Source organism: Lepidochelys kempii, chromosome 9, assembly GCF_965140265.1.
Source record: "Lepidochelys kempii isolate rLepKem1 chromosome 9, rLepKem1.hap2, whole genome shotgun sequence".
Classification (NCBI taxonomy): domain Eukaryota; kingdom Metazoa; phylum Chordata; order Testudines; family Cheloniidae; genus Lepidochelys; species Lepidochelys kempii.
This window is the reverse complement of record NC_133264.1, coordinates 74,279,641-74,294,627: the sequence shown is the minus strand read 5'-3', so window position 1 is coordinate 74,294,627 and position 14,987 is coordinate 74,279,641. Positions and strand designations below refer to the sequence as shown.

At 40.5% G+C, this 14,987-nt stretch overlaps 1 protein-coding gene across 1 annotated transcript in view; it reads left to right on the top strand.

The window, feature by feature from the left end:
* LOC140917643 (connector enhancer of kinase suppressor of ras 2-like) overlaps nt 1-14,987 on the top strand; it is a 463,215-nt gene that overhangs the window by 141,261 nt on the left and 306,967 nt on the right. The gene's annotated exons all lie outside the window — the stretch shown is intronic.

Genomic DNA, 14,987 nt, shown 5'->3' with positions numbered 1-14,987 from the left:
CTCGTCTGCACTTGGCTAGCTTCAGCTTCCAGAAATTAGATCTTGTTGTGTTATTTTTGACTCTTGGACTGAAGCGCCCTCGGTTATCGAATTTATATTTCCCTTATAGATCGCTCCCCATATAGATCCTGTGACCATCTTACCCCTTAATTTTCTCTTTGTTAAATTAGACAGATTGAGCTCCTTAAGACGATCACTGAGAGGTATGTTTTCCAGTGCTTTAAACATTCTTGTGGTTCTCCTCTGAACAGTCTTTTTCACCATCATCTTCCTCTGCAGCATGGGCCACGGGGTCACTTGCAGTTTTAAACTAATGTAAATTCTCTGTAACTTGAAGTCTTTAAATCATGATGTGAGGTCTTCAGTTACTTAGCCAGAAGTTAAGGGTCGATTAAAGGAGTGGTTGAGCTAAATTGTGTGGCCTGCAATGTGCAAGAGGTTAAACTAAGGTCAGAAGGCAATATCATGACTCTCTAAAAATCTGTGTCCAATTTATCAACATCCTTCTTGAATTGTGATGCCAAAACTGTGGGCACAGTATTCCAGTAGCAGTTGCACCAGTGCCAAATACAGATGTAATATAAACTCTCTATTTCTACTTGATATTCCCCTATTTATGTATCTAAGAATCACATTAATCTTTTTGGCCACAGCTCATGTTCAAAGAAAAGGAGTACTTGTGGCACCTTAGAGACTAACCAATTTATTTGAGCATGAGAAAGCTCATGCTCAAATAAATTGGTTAGTCTCTAAGGTGCCACAAGTACTCCTTTTCTTTTTGCGAATACAGACTAACACGGCTGTTCCTCTGAAGCTCATGTTCAGGTGATTATCCACCAGGACCCTGAAATCCTTTTCAGAGTCGCTGCTTCCCAGTGTAGACTCCGCCTTCCCATAAATATGGCTGACATTCTTTGTTCCTAGATGTGACTTTACATTTGCCTGCATTTCAAATGTGTATTGTTTGCTTGCACCCACCATCCAGATTGCTCTTTAACAGTGACCAGTCATCTTCAGTATTTACCACTTCTCCAATCTTTGTCATATGCACACTTTATCAGTAATGATGCAATGTTTTCTTCCAGATAATTGATTAAAAAAAAGTTATAGAATAGGGCCAAGAACTGATCCCTTCCGGACCCACTAGAAACACTCGATAATGATTCGCTATTTACAGTTACATTTTGAGATTTAATAGTTAGCCACTATTTAATCCATTTAATGTGTCACACTGATTTTTGTATCATTCTATTTTCTTTTTCAAAATGTCATGATACCCAGTCAAATGACTTACAATACTCCTAAGTATTACCTTTATCAGCAAAATTTGTAACCTTCTCAAAAAAAGCTAGTTAGTTTGACAAGGTCTGTTTTCCATAAACCCATGTTGATTGGCATTTATTACATTATCTTCTTTTAATTCTTTATTGAGTCATGTAACAGCCATTCCCATATTTTGCCTGGGACCTATGTCAGGCTGATGGGTCTACAATTATCCAGCTTTTTCCAGGTATCCTTTTTAAATATTGGCACACATTAGTTTTCTTCCAGGCCTCTGGAACTTTCCCAGTGTTCCAAGACTTATTGAAAAGCAATGCTGATGGTCTACAGAATTTCGTGGTCAGTTTTTTTAAAACTCTCAGATACAAGTTATTCAGACCTGCTGATTTTAAAATGTCTAGCTTCAGTAAGTGCTGTGTATCACCCTCTGTAGTGACTGTTGAAAAGGAAAGTATTTCATCCACAATATATGATCTGAATATATCCTCTGACTTTTTTTCCCAAATACAGAACAGAAATATTTATTGAACAGTTCTGCCTTTTCTGCTTTATTATTGACAGTTCTACCATTTCATTTAATAATGGACCAGTAGCATTCCTATGGTTCTTAACTCTGCTTGCCATAGGTTTCTCTTTCGGTCCTTTTGCTAGCTTCTGATTTATATTCATCACCATCAACTTCTTTCTTCCGTTTGTTTTATTTATTTATATAAAATTATGAGCTGCTTTCACTTCTCCTGTAAGCCAGGTTTATTGGTTTTTTTCTCCGTTATGGGATCATGCCTGTTTGGGCCTCTAGTAAAATGTTCTGAGACAGTTCCCAATTAACATTGACATTTTTTTTGGTTTAAATTCCTTCTCTCAGTTGATCTGCTTATACTTGTTTTCAGCTTTATGAATTGACCATTTTAAAGCACCAAGTATATATGTTTTGGTTTGGATTCTATTGCAAGTGTAACCAAGTCAAAATCACTGGTACATATGCTGCCACTAATTTTTAGTTTTGTGATCAATTCCTCTTTATCTGTCAAGATGAGATCTAATGTAAAAGTCCTCCATGTCCTCATTGTCATACTGGCAGCAGTCACTCAGATTGAAGTCTATGGTAGTGCAGCTTTTTTTCCTACCCACATAATGAACAGGTGCTTTATAGATAGGTCATCTTATTCTCTAGTGTGATTTAGTGGTATGTAGCAGACACCAACTAACACTCCATCTTGTAATGTATCAGTTAAAACATTGATCCATAAGCATTCAACATCATTTGTTTCCAAGTTGTCAGGAGCTTGGAAACCGGTAATGCCATTTTTGACATAGTACTAGTCCCCCTCCTCTTTTGCCCACTCTTTTCACCCTCCCCTTTTATTGTTAATTTTATGTCTTCCTAATAGTCTAGCCATCCTGTCTCCATGAAGATTGGTTTCCCTGCTACTGAGATGGAAGCCATTCAAACTTTTCTCTTCCCACAGAAGGTGGACTAATGTTCCACAAAACCAAAATCCTCCACCTGACACTGGTTACCTTGCCAGTGGTTCACTTCCAGAATCTTCTCTCTTAATTCCTGTCCTGGGAGTGAAGGATCTCCAAGAAGATCACTTGGACGTTCTTCTTCAGCACCTTTCCGAGTTCCCTTAAAGTCATCTGTAATCTGTGAGGTATCCTGTGAGGCAGCATCATTAGTATCCATATTCACCATCACCATCAGATTCTTACTTCCCCACACGCTTCAGAAGGCGGTGCAATCTTAGTCATGTCTCGTGTCTTGGCTCCTGGAAGACAGCTCACTGTTCTGTTGTCTGCCTGTCTTTTGCAAAATGTTTTCCCATTCTTCTTGATATAGAATCTCCAACCAGTATTGTCTGTATTCTTGAATGGTTGGATATCTCTTTGTGGACATGCTTGATGTTTCCTATAGGTTGGACTGACTAGTCATCCACAGGTGTGTGGCGAACATCTCTCTGTTCCAATCAAACAGCTGGATGGTCAGAGATATCTTCTGTAGTTTCCACACTGAGGACACAGCAAGGATTGGAAACTTATGGCTGTTTGGAATTCCTCCTGGTTCTTTTCTCTCTAGTTGTCACAGTCTGCCCATCCTTGTCTGTCTCCAGCCATATAGAGTGGTTTAAATGTTCTTTTTAAGTGTTCTATTTCAAAGGGCTGGAAATAATCAACAATGTTAACTTGATATTTTTAAAAACAATCCAGAAAATAACAAGATAATACCATTTATATAACATTTTTGATACTAGAAGCTCTCAGAACATTTTTATATAACTTCAGCATGCAAATGCATATTTTCTTATTTTATGCTGTTTAATACAAAAACAAACATGGAAACAAATGAAAAATAATTAGAGCTGGCTGGATTAGTTAGGAGCAGATAAGAATCAGACTGAACAATTTCCTATTCTTTGAAGCAAATCAAACCCAAACCTTTAGATGTTTTGAAAAGTTTGATCCTAGAACTAATCACCAATACTTAATTTTGGTGTCAAATCCATTTAGAAGTATTGCACTGCACTGAGGATAGTGCACTCTGGGGCTTCTGAGCCTAGGAGATTTAAACATAGTGTCATGGAAGCACAGCAGAGAATCTGGCACTTTACCTGTTGATACCTTGCCAGTTAGCACGTAGAGTACCCCACAGGTTTTATCCAAACAAGTTCAATGGCTGGAGGGCTATGGGGGGAAGAGACATGTGTGAAAGTCTGCTGCTTAAAGAGAGTACATCATCTCCCCTAAAGATGCATGGTGCTCTGGTGGTCAAGGGTGCTCTCTCTTTCCTCAAGATATAGGAAAAGAAAAGTTGTGATGGCACAGAAAGAGTTGCATCCTATGGATTAGGGGACATTTTCAGAGGATTTGCAGGCTTTGGTATGCTTTTGAGAGGTTCTAACCAAAAGGTCTGTTTTTTTTTTTTTAATCCTCTGTTACGTACACTGCTTCCAACGAGAATTAAAATATGTAGTAAACCATTAATGTGCAGTTAGATTCAGAAATTGTGCAATGACTTCTTAGAAATGAGTTTACTGTTGTAAACCTGTTTCTGGAGGGGGACTTTTAAAAGGACCTGAAGTCTTATGTGGTTTGAAAAGTCTCTTTGCACGCAATTTGCAATTCCAGCTGCAGGTGCCTTCCAAATATGCTTACTCAGCAGAAATCTTGCATTTGCTGCTTTTGTCACTACTCAGATGGATGCTTGGGCATGTAGAAAAGAATGCAGAGAAGCCCACAGTCTTAGTATTTACACAGATTATATAATGTCTGCTGCATTTCCACCACCTAGGACTAATTTTCCACAGGTTTTATCTTTCTTGGTTAGAGTACTGGTCAATCGTGTAAATCCAATCTTTTGTCTTCTACCAGCGGTCAGTACCTGATGAATTGGAGTAAGACACAACAAAAAAGCCACATAAGACCCCTAGGCAATTGTGCAGTTCTGTACAATGGTCAAAGGAATTAGCTTTTGCGTTGAAATCTGATTTACCCTTATTTTAGTTTGCATAATTACAGTTGTTATAATGGGGTGGCAACACCATTATAGTTAAGGTTAACATGAACTTGCTGTTTAACAGCTGATTTTTCTGAGTATTCTAAATTCATGTGCTTCCTTCTATTGTCTTGAAAATTGCAGTGCATGAGAGGGGCTGGAGTAAGATTAGTGGCCCAAATGTGGGGTTGTTTGAGCATAGAGTTCCTGAAATACAGCCCACCCTTCCCCTCTCACCCAAAAATCAGTGGAGCTAAATGCTAGAATGCAAATCTGTGGAATACAACACAAACAATGGCACAGTCTCTTAGGGTATGTCTGCGCTGCAATGTAAGCACAGGGCATGTAGAATTTGAGTTAACCTCTGGCATGAGCATCTACACTCATTTGTAAATCCAGTTTAGGAATTTTTGACCCCTGGTTCCCAACCTAAGGCTCCAGCATCTACACTGCATTATAAGGGCTTGAGTCCAACTATTCATATCCCAGATTTCCTAGCACCCTCCTAAAACATGATTGCTTTAGCCCTTTGTTCATGGTGCAGTGTGGGAAAACTTGACTGTCCACCAAACTTGACTGCTCAGAGGACAAAGGAAGTCGGTCCATGGGATACTTTTGGCAGACTCCCAGAGCACAGGTTCAGTATGTTAGGAGTGAAGACGCATTTAGGCCCGACAGAAGTCTGCTGTGGATTTTAAGAGACTGTTATGATAACATTTAATAGTGTAAGCGTAAGTAGAACTGCGTATGTGTAAAAATTGCAGAATAATCATGTTTAGTGTTGCATCTGCGTAAGAAATCGCACAGTAATCATGTTTGAGAGAACAAGAAAAGATGAAGTAACTGAAAAGCTATATTTCAGAGTAGCAGCCGTGTTAGTCTGTATTCGCAAAAAGAAAAGGAAGCTACAGCTCACTCAGCTTATGCTCAAATAAATTGGTTAGTCTCTAAGGTGCCACAAGTACTCCTTTTTTAAACAGCTAGAAAAGACTGGTTTGAACTAATTCTAAACCTGTACTGACAGACTAATATATATGTGCAAGAAAAGATGACAAAAAGTTATAAATAAGTTTGCATAAAAAATGGAGGTTAAAGCTATTTTGTCCAGTGCTGGAGGCGAATGTGATGAGATCGTCCTGATAAGCTTCCCACTCGTGAGTAATTGATCACTACTCAATGAGTGTTTTGCTTTAATAAATATTTGTTAGATCCATCTGCTGAGTAAGTGAACCCCAATCCAATATTCTGGCAAGCCAGGAAGTTTGCAGATTGGGCTGACAGCCAGTATCCCAGGGACCATTACCTAAGGGTATTGAGGGGTTTAAGGCATTTTAAAGAGACAATGGAGTCACTGGTGATCTATGTAGATAATTATCTACATAATGTGGGTCCTCTTAAGGTGGTGGACATCTGAGGAAGCTAGAATCCACTTGAGGTGGCTAATCTGCTGGAAAGCAACTTCCTTAGCTAAGAAAAGGGTAAAAGCTGTGATGGTTCAGGGTTTGATAGTAGCAGCCAGAGCTTTTGTGAAACAAAATGAATCCCTGAAACTAGAATGTAAAATATAAATATAAACCTGAGAGACAAGGTCGCTGAGCTACAAGTGTGTTAAGTATTCTGAGGTATTGACTGAGAGAGCTCAGGAATGTGAACCTCTCGAGGAGCAGTATGGTGTTCTGCAAGCACAGCTAGAAGCAGTGCAATTGGAGAGTACAGAACTGACAAGCACTCTTAATCAGACAGTGAAACTTTTGGAAAGAGAGGCATTAATATTGTCGTCTGAAACTCTACATCCTTAGAATCCATTTTTCCTTCCTTGAGCAATTTGGACTCTAAAGATGACCCTATGGAGTTTATAATCATGTCCACAGTCCAAAACAATCAGAGTGATACACATACAGAGGTGAAGGTTTAAAAACCTTTCACCAGAGGAGATATCAACTATAATGAAAGAAATAGGTCCTTGTCCTAGAGGAAGTGTTAAAGTGGCTTATGAAAACTAGGGAGCAGGTTGTATTTTGTGAACTGATTAGAGGGGACTGGGAGAGAATTTTGCAGAAAGGAGTTGGCTCTGGGGTTTAGCTGCATATTCCACAGGGCTATATGGGTCAATCCCTGTGTGTTAGATTATCTGAGTTTTATTTGGGTCTGACAGAGCAATCACCAGTGTCAGTGCTGTTAAGCAGAAGCATAAGGAGCCCTCTGCAGAATATGAAGAGTGACTGACTTTTTCTTGCTTATTCTCTAGTCACGAATAATCCAGCCCATGGTGATCCAGGCTCCCCAGAGCTTGTTACAGATGGGCTACTTCCAGAGTGGAGGGAGGCAGTTAAAATAGTGTTTGATTGATTGGGGTTGTCCTAATGTTCAGACTATGGTTGAAAAAGCAGAATGTGATATTCACCATGCCCTGGAGGATAAGAATAAGGACCTAGTGGATGAGGCTAAAGCATTCAGGGTTGAAAGTGGCCAGGAACCCAATTCTGAGGATAGTGCAGGAACTCCTGGGTATCTCGCAGGGGATGTGGCCGAGAGAAAGGAGGCCATGAGCACCCAATGGATTCTCTTTGTGAAGTACAGAGGTGTAATGAGTAGGGTGAGCAGACATCCCATTTTTAAAGGGAGAGTCCCATATTTAAGCCTTCCTGCGAGTGTCACAACTTTTTTTTAAAAAATGGGCAAATTGTCCCGTATCTTTTGTCTCTCCACCACCGGTACTGGTGGGTCCTGCTGCTGGCCGGATCCCTGCTCACCAGCCTTCCACCTAAGAGTAGTGAGTGCAGGGGTCCAGTGGCCGACAACGGGGGTGGGTGTGCAAGGCTGTGGGGAGTACTGTGTGGAGTACCAGCCACTGGTCGGAGTGCTCAGCTCACCAACAACATGGCCAGCAGGCGCCTTCCTTCCCCCATTGCCTCTGGCTGGGCTGGTGCCCTGGGAAAGCCCAAGAACCTCCGGCCCAGTGCGCTGGCCAGGAGAGGCTGAGCCCTGCATGTGCCAAAGCCCCGCACAAAGCTGGCACGGGGAAGCCTCTCCACCCATCAGCTAAGCTCTGGAGAGGGGGTGGGGAAGCGATTTTCAGCCTGTTCACGCCTCAACCCTGCAGGTGCCACAGCAGGCCCCTAGGCAGGGGTTTAGCACCCTCTTCACATACGCACTCCTCCCCCAGCCCTGGGCCTGCTGCCAGGGAGCACAGGCCTGCTCTGTTGCCTAGGCACCCTCTCCTGCTGAGGCACATCTCTGGTGGGATTCACTGAAGTTCCTACAATCAGGTTCCCTGGGACCTGATGCACAATGCATCCTTAGGGCTTAATCCCTTCCTGCCCACCCTGTAGCTGGGGGACAGGAGGCAGCTGGGTTAAGTTGGTGGCCAGCAGCAGCCTGAAGGTGTCAGCTGGTTTTCGATACTGTGTGGGCAGGAAGGGACAAGCTGCTTCCAGCCACAGGGAAGGGGCGGGGGAAAGAGATGAGCTCTGCAAAGATATGGGCCAGGTCAGCCCTTCCCCTTCCCCTCCGCTCCTGCAGCTCCCATTCCTTCCCTCCTGCACAGTGCCGAAAGGCTGTTACTGGCCACATTCTGGTGTGAACCCTAGCAGAAAATGGAATGTGACCACATGTGCCCTCCGCCACTACCTGTTGCATCGGGAAGACCACAGTTCCAGGAACAAGGAGTGTGAGAGGTGTACAGAAGTAAGTGTGTGTGTGAACTCTCCCTCTGTGAACCCTAAAGCCTTAAAGATTAGAAGGTAAATAAAAAGAATCAAACTACACAGTGTTTCTTTTTAACAGGGGCTCAATCAACTTGATGTTAATTTAAACGTTTGTACTGCATAGTTCTGACTGATTGCCGTTCAACTCGCTTGAATATGAGTAATTTTAGCAGGTATCCCGTATTCAGCATAGGAAAAAATATGGTCATCCTAGTAATAAGGAACTTGGGGAGGAGGTTGCAGAAGCTTCAGGAGCTGACTGTGGGGATGGGGAGCAGTCTGATAGCTAGAACCACTTCCTCCATTCCCCAATAGAGATCGTGAGCCCCCTTCCACTCATCCAGGATTACCTTGGATGACTGGTGACGCCCCATGTGTCATCAGTTATAGGAAGTGTTCCTAAGCAAGTTTGCTTGATAGTGGGATGTCTTGTAGAGGGAGTGTGTAGAAACTGAGCTTACTGTGCAGACGGGAGGAATTTGGAGGACTCAGATCTAAGGGGGAGTAGGAGGACCCTGTCCTTACAGGGAAAATTCAAATGCTTCCAGGCAACATACTACAACTACAGGTATGCTTAGGCAAAGAATGCCACTGGTGAATACAACGTTCTCTTGAAATGGACCTAGGAAGCCAAACAAACCACTCAGTGGCAAGTACACTATACAGTCAGTAAAAACACCAGTCACACCCACTAAGTCTGTTTCAGCAATTCCCAAGGACCTAGTGGTTATACCCAACCTTTAACTACCTCTCATACAGGTGCCACACAACACGCTGGGCTGAACTATGTCTACAACACACAGGATACATCTACACCCAAATTAAAATGTAATTGTAGCATGGATAGGCATACACAGGCGAGCTTTAATCTAGCTGGCATGGGTAACAAAAGGAGTGAAGACGTGGCAACATAGGTTTCAGCATGGGCTGGCCACCTGGTACAAGTCAGCTGGGAGCTCTGGTGTACATATTGCAATTGCTAGCCTCTGCTGGGGTCCTTGCTGCCGCATCTTCACTGCTATTGTTATCCATGCTAGTTAGATTAAAGTTAGTGTATACCTGCCCATGCTGCAATTGCACCTTAATTTGAGGGGTAAATGTACCCTCACATAAACACTGAGTAGAACCAAAAGATGCCATACAGGGACAACCTACTCCACAAAAACACATACCGAAATCAGTCCTTCACGTTCCCTTTACTGCCAGCACACACACAACCTGTTGTGCCTTTGTGCACCCACTTCAACCCCCACTAAAACATGCCAAAAATCATTATTAATGCAAAGTTAAGGTTACCCAGCACTGCCTTATGACTTCGTTAAGTGACACCCCAACACACCTATAATACACGTACTAGCACTCTACCCTTTCTGATGCCACAAGACACTTCAGGAACAGAGCATATGAAGAATGTAGGATAAAGTCTAACACCTTCTCTTTGCTATGGCAGAATATTGCCGTAAGAACGGGAACTACCTACGCCTGGCCTACACTCAAACACTGAGCCTGCTCCAAACAAACCACCCCAGACTTGTTAAATGTTAACACTCCTTCACTTAGGCCTTGAGGAAGGGTTCCTTTTGGTATTTTGCCTTTACTTACACCTCACTGCATCCTGGAGACCACTGTCATATCCACAATTAACAGCTGATAATCTCCATTGGCAAGAAAACATCCCTGTGGTCTTCTGCTTTAACAATGTACAGAACTCAGTGCAGAAATGAGGCATACTTGATCCTTCAAGGTATACAAACATCTCTCTTCATTATCACAGTGACAACTCTGCTAACCTGCTCCAACTAGTAACTCAATTATTCGGTATAGCCGCACCTAACACCATGAATGGCACTTGGAGTGCATGCAGATACATGCTGGAATTCCAATCTGTGGAATACAACACAGTACAAATAATGGCACATTCTCTTAGTCCTGGTCTACACTGGAGGGATGGATATATCTAAGTTATGGAACTTCAGCTACGTGAATAATGTAGCTGAAGTCGACGTACTTAGATTGACTTACCATGGTGTCTTCACCGCGGTGAGTCGACTGCTTCCGCTCCCCTGTCGACTCCGCCTGCACCTCTCATGGCAGTGGAGTCCAGGAGTCAACAGGAGAGTGCTCGGGGGTTGATTTATCATGTCTAGACTAGATGCAATAAATCAATCCCTCTGGAGCGATCGCTGCCTGCTGATCCGACAGGCAGTGTAGACATACCCTTTGTTGTTCCTCATGTCGTCTTAATATGGCACCACCCTTACTGAACCATTCTCAGTGGTTATTTCCAGCTCCAGAGGGCAGAGTTAGGTTTATTTTGTGGGGCTGATGTGTACCTTAACTTTGTACCTTCTGGTTTTCAGAGGTTTACATTTGTGCTATGTTAACCATACATTTCCTGCTTTAAGAGGTTTAAGTATAGGTTCACTTGACATTCTGGAATGGCACAAGGCAGCACTGGGCAACCTTAACTCTGATAAATCTTTTGGGCAACTAATTATTATTAGGGCTGTTGATTAATTGCAGTTAACTCACACGATTAACTCAAAAAAATTAGTCACAATAAAAAATATTAATCACGAGTAATCACAGTTTTAATTGCACTGTTAAATAGCATACCAATTGAAATTTATTAAATGTTTTGGATATTTTTTCTACATTTTCATATATATTGTATTCTGTGTTATAACTGAAATCAAAGTGTATGTTATTTTTGCTTACAAATATTTGCACTGTAAAAATGATAAACAAAAGAAATAGTATTTTTCAATTCATCTCATACAAGTACTGTAGTGCAATCTTTGTCATGAAAGTGCAACTTACAAATGTAGATTTTTTTTTTGTTACATGACTGCACTCAAAAGCAAAACAATGTAAAACTTCAGAGCCTACAAGTCCACTCAGTCCTAATTCTTGTTCAGCCAATTGCTAAGACAAACAAGTTTGTTTATATTTAAGTGAGATAATGCCGCCCTCTTTTTATTTACAATATCACCAGAAAGTGAGAATAGGCATTTGCACACACTTTTGTAGCTGGCATTGCAAGGTATTTATGTGCCAGATATGCTAAACATTCGTATGTCCCTTCATCCTTTGGCCACCATTTCAGAGGACATGCTTCCATGCTGATGATGCTCATTTAAAAAAAATAAGTGTTAATTAAATTTTGGACTGAACTCCTTGGGGCAGAACTATGTCCCCTGCTCTGTTTTACTCGCATTCTGCCACATATTTCATGTTATAGCAGTCTCAGATGATGACCTGGCACATGTTGTTCATTTTAAGAACACTTTCACGGCAGATTTGACACAACGCAAAGAAGGTACCAATGTGAGATTTCTAAAGATAGCTACAGCACTTGACCCAAGGTTTAAGAATCTGAAGCGCCTTCCAAAATCTGAGAGGGATGAGGAGCATGCTTTCAGAAGTCTTAAAAGAGCAACACTCCAATGCAGAAACTACAGAACCTGAACCACCAAAAAAGAAAATCAACTTTCTGCTGGTGGCATCTGACTCGGATAATGAAAACGAACATGTGTCAGTCCGCACTGCTTTGGATTGTTATCAAGCAGAACCCGTCATCAGCATGGACTCATGTCTTCTGGAATGGTGGTTGAAGCATGAAGGGACATGTGAATCTTTAGTGCTTCGCGCACACAAATATCTTGCAACACCGTCTACAATAGTGCCAGGAGAACCTCTCTTCCCACTTTCAGGTGACATTATAAACAAGAAGCTGGCAGTATTATCTCCTGCAAATGTAAACAAACTTGTTTGTCTAAGTGATTGGCTGAACAAGAAGTAGGACTGAGTGGACTTACAGGGTTTAAAATTTTACATAGTTGTATTTTTGAATGCAAGTTTTTTTGTACATAGTTCTCCATTTGTAAGTGCAACTTTCATGATAAAGAAATTGCACTACTTAGGTGAATTGCAAAATACTATTCCTTTTGTTTTTTTTACATTGTGCAAATACTTGTGTTCAAAAATAAATATGAAGTGAGCACTGTACACTTTGTATTCTGTGTTGTAATTGAAATCAATATATTTGAAAACGTAGAAAACATCCAAAAATATTTAAATAAATGGTACTCTGTTGTTTAACAGTGCAATTAATTGTGCAATTAATCACAGTTAAATTTTTGTAATTGTTCGACAGTGCTAATTATTATAGATTACAGGTTATAAAACGATGTACAATAGAACCTCAGAGTTACGAACATCAGAGTTGCGAACTGACCAGTCAACCACACACCACATTTGGAACCAGCAGTACACAATCAGGCAGCAGCAGGAACGCCTGCCCCCCCCCCCCAAAAGGCAAATACAGTTCAGTAATGTGTCTAAATATAAACAACTGAAAAAAAAAGGAAAACCGCTTTATTATTATGCAGAAGAAAAATGCTACATTTAGTTAATATTCAGCTGTAAACTTTTAAAAGAACAACCATAACATTTTGTTCAGAGTTACGAACATTTCATAGTTACGAACAACCTCCATTCCTGAGGTGCTCATAACTCTGAGGTTCTACAGTAGCCTTTTAAAAAATGCAATCACGTTATCTGACTTAGTGACCTTGTGCAGCAATGAATTCCATGGGGTGATGTCCTATATCACTTTCATTTGTTCTACATTTCCCAACCATTCATTTCCTCAACTGATACTTTTTGTGCATTATAGGCAACATGAAAATGAGGGACTGAAGAGTAGTCACCATAGCTTTCAATATCTGAAGTAAATCCCCTCTAACACTTCTCCTTTCTAGGCTAAATTATCTTAGTTTTTGCAGTCTCGCATCATCCATAAATCCTGCCACATCTTAAGTATTTTTGTTGTCCTTCAGCTATAGTTGAAAAAAACAAAGAGGAGAGTTTAGATGATGTGGTGGTGTTTTGCAGATGTTGACAGATGCTAAAATTTAGCATGGTTTAGCTTAGGAAAGTAGACCATTACAGGGGTCCCCTCACCCCCAAAACACTTAAGCGCTCATTTGTTTCTCTGCTTCTAAAATGCCATCTCCCTGACCCTTAGGAAGCATCACATGTTCTTTTTTAGTGTGCGGAGGAGAAAAAATACTCTGGAAATATTGTAAATTGAGAGACAGCTAGGCAAGAAAGAGAGATGTGTCCCTGGAAGCAAGGGATTAAAATAATTCATTGCAGATAATAAAAGTCAAATACATTACTATCCTATCATTAGGTACATACTTTTATGATATCAAAGAAAATGTGAACATGTCTTATGAACTACAGTATTAGATATTTGTTTGTTTCTTGAATTGTAATCTCTTTAGTATTCAGTTATTATGACTTTGGCCTTTGAGGAGGATGCATTAAGGGATAATATCCTGATTTGATAATGGCAGGCCCCCTCTTTTTTCCTTATGGCTTCACCAGAATAACTTCCACAAAATGACAATACCTTTCTAATGAAAATTATAATAAATTTGAATATATAGTTTTGTTCTTTAAGCAGCCAATTGAATTCATTTTCTGTATACACTGGCTTTTGCCCATGCATTGTAGGGATATAGTAATTTTGGATTTTTCATCTGGGCACATGTCAGTAAATTATTAGCCTGCAGATGTCCATCCCTTGCTGTATGTAGCTCCTTGCAAAAATATGTAGTGTATAGATAGCCAGATATGCAGTATGGAAAAGTCCTATAAGATTTAATAGCATGTGATAATTTTTTCCTAATTAAAAAAAATAACTTGTAGAATTCTCTATAGCAGAGAGATAATTATCATTTAAATTCTATGGGATGGTTTAAAATCTTCTACAGAAAAAAATGTATTCTCTTGTTAAATTCAATAGGTTTTTTTAAAGTAATATTAAATTTCTGTGGACCCTATTGTTCTGATCTCAGTGAAATTCTACAGGACTCTTCCATAAGGTGTGTGAAGGCGTTTTTAATTAAGATATTTTTCTTTAAACTGACTTTCATAGGAAAAAAAAAAAGCAAAGGCATATGTAGATAGAATAAGTCAAGCAGTATGGCAAGAATGAGCCATGAAATGTAATCCGATTACAATCTTCATGCTTATTACTTTGTTGAGGAATAGGACAGGAACATGAAATGATACATAATTCTGATCTTCCGTTCCAGGTGAATAGTTATACATAAAGGTGGAGCTGAAGTGTAAATGTTAATTTCAGTGTGCCCTGACTCTGGGGAGTCAGCAAATTGTTAAATGCAAAAACCAGTACCTACATTTTTATATGCCTTTTAAATGATAATGCTCAAATTTGCCCTGTTCTTAATGAAAGCTGTGCTAGATCATTCTCCCTTTATTCCCTGTCTTAGTAAAGTGTTTTGGTACTCTGCATATGCCTGACCTAAATCTTAGTATGAATGATATTGTACCAGAGGAAAGACACTAGTCTTACAACAGATACATTTGAAGCTAGCTTTTCTTTGTTAGCCACATAACTCCATATTAACATGACCAGAACTAGACCACTCCACCTGGAAATTGAGATGGAATGTGATAATTCAAAAGCAGAC